General features: G+C 41.8%; 1 protein-coding gene across 1 annotated transcript in view; it reads right to left on the bottom strand.

The window, feature by feature from the left end:
• LOC102382089 (endothelin receptor type B-like) overlaps nt 1-1,586 on the bottom strand; it is a 29,019-nt gene extending 27,433 nt beyond the window's left edge. Inside the window, exon 1 of the mRNA XM_025213855.1 lies at nt 1,415-1,586. The gene's annotated coding sequence lies outside the window, so the exon portion shown is untranslated. The remainder of the gene's footprint in view (nt 1-1,414) is intronic.
• Between the last annotated feature and the right edge of the window lie 958 nt (nt 1,587-2,544).

Below are 2,544 nucleotides of genomic sequence, written 5' to 3'. Positions count from 1 at the left end.
TACACAATCCTGAGTCTTTCTCATAATGGTTCCTTTTATTGTTCCTTTTATTATTACATTATTTTATAATGGTTCCTTTCTTTTTATTTCTCATATAGATTCCATTATTCTCATAATGGTTCTTTTAATCACGTTTTTTTCATTTACTTTTTTCATTTCACTCAGATCAGACAATGAAAGTACACCAGTCAGTACCAGCCCATTGTTAGAGTCTCATGCTCTGGTTAAATATTGCAATGTTTGGGTTGTCAACATCACAGGGAATGTTTTAAATGGAAAACAAAGCTTTTGACATTTTTTAAACTAAATGATGCCAACACTTCTACTAGTATACAGTTTTGTAAAAAAAAAAAATAGCCATGCATGTACACCCCCCATGTTTGGCCAGACCCTAGGTTTTATGGAATAATGTTGATTTTAATCAGCCAAAATTGTAACCCTTTTTTGCTTAAATTATTTGTCAGTTTTTTTATACATACCATGAAACACACCCATTCAGGGTTACTACCTGACCAGGCAGTAATCAAACCCTCAAAGGAAACTCTCTAGTTCACCTGATACACTTGAATACTAGAGTGGGACCCTCATACTGGGGAAAAAAAATTATGCATATAACAATACCAATGACCAACTCCCTATATCTCTCTGATCAGTCTACCTGAGAGGAGACTAAGAACATAAATGAATCTACAGAAAATCATTGTTCGACCATGCTCCTGAGATGGACTTCACTGAAACAGTTTTCAGATAGGAGGCTTAATACATATGTGGCTGTTTCCAGTACCCCATTCAGAACACTAACTTCTAAAAGGTGTCAGATAGCCAAAGCCAGGACTTTAAGACTTTCTTTGGGATAAGAACAGGAGAATCCACTAGATTCTCAGTTAAGAATTTCACCTTGACACAACCACTACCTTATCCCTCTGCCACGTATCAACCTGCCACAATCAGGGAGACAGCACTATGTACCTGTTTCATTCAACAGCACTGCAAGTGTATGGGTATGTCCTTGGTAGAGGGCCCTGACACACTATAAGACAAACCTTTTCTGAAGGTAACTCTTTACTGTGAAAAAATAATGTAAAAAAAAGATTATTTCATGTCCCCAGATGCCCCTTTGCTCTGAGTGCAACCTGGTTCATAAACGAATGGGGGAAATAAAGGGTTTGCTATAACCTGTACCAAGTTCACTTTTTTTTGTCCCTATGCAGCTGAAGAACACTTTGATTGGTTTGCACAATCTTTTTTTCAGTTTGTCACACAGCATATAGATGCAGAGGGAATGACAGACAAGCATGCAAAAATTATTTCTTTTCTGAAAAGTTATTTCTGAAAAGCTATGAAATCACTTGTTGATTTAATGTTTTGCAAATCACTCCATGAAACAATAAAGCCTTCCTCAGAAATAAATTACCTTCCTTTGTCCTTATGAACTTGGAAGCTCCTTGGATTAATTTAATTCACGCTAATGGTTCCTTTTTCCTGAGCAGGCAGCTGGGCTTGTTCTGGAGACCCCAGTGAGACCCACAGATTTTAGATCCTGGAGTTTGCTTTAATGTGCGTGGTGATCTTGAGGATGTTGCCGCCTGTACTCTTACTGAAATGGTTTTGAATGAAGTGGTTAGTTATATAGAGAATCCCTAGGCTTCCCCCTCTAACCAATGGTTGAAGGCCAGGGCAAAGATAGAGGAGGAGGGGGAAGTGAGATAAACACAAGACAGCTCATAAGGCAGATGAAAATAATAAACAGAGCTTTAGGCAGGAAAAAGCAGAGATGGCCAGGGAAGGGACCCATGGGGGAGGGGGACTAGGATGGAAGGCTCATGATTTCAAGAAGCGTGGCTAGCCTGCTACCACACTGTCACATTTTTAATGGGTCCTGACTTGCTCTGTTGTTTAGTTTGCTTTCAAAATTATAGCTACAGCCCTGTGCCAAGCATCTTTAGAAGAAGGATGCTAGAGAAAAAAAATCCCTATTTGCAAAGGGCTATATGAAGCCACTTGGTCCCAGAAGAGATTACTGTGACTGGCCTCTTCCCACTTAACCAGGAACACATAATCAGAATGTGCCCCTTGTGCAACCGGACTGACCCTGACATGAAGTGTCCATCTGTAGTTGAACTCTAAATTGGTGTCAGTGTCCAAGCCAGAGTGGCCTAAGACAGGATCCTCATGATCCAGGTACTACAGCCAGCAGTCCTAGTGGAGAAGGGTGTCAGAAAAGCAGGTAGGAGATTTGCAGATTGGTTCACTTGTGTGGCAGGGCACTTGCAGTGCCTGCCACTTTAAGGGCTGAGTCAAGCAGTCTGCAGGTGCTTGGTTGCAGCAGCTGTTTTAAAACACTGGCTGTCTCTATAAATACAGCACCTGGCTGAGCTGCATTGCTCATTTAGCAGGTAGGAGCTGGAGGCTTTTGGTCCTGGGCATGACTTGAAACTGCATCCAGCTGGGCAAGGGTGGCTTGGTGGGGCTTCTGGTGGTGCAGGAGTCCCCAGGAAATGCCAGGCCAGTTACCTCCCTGGTGAAAGGTGAGGAGGGGCACCT

The sequence above is a fragment of the Alligator sinensis genome, unplaced genomic scaffold (assembly GCF_000455745.1).
Source record: "Alligator sinensis unplaced genomic scaffold, ASM45574v1 scaffold27_1, whole genome shotgun sequence".
NCBI lineage: Eukaryota > Metazoa > Chordata > Crocodylia > Alligatoridae > Alligator > Alligator sinensis.
This window is presented reverse-complemented; position numbering and strand designations above follow the sequence as displayed.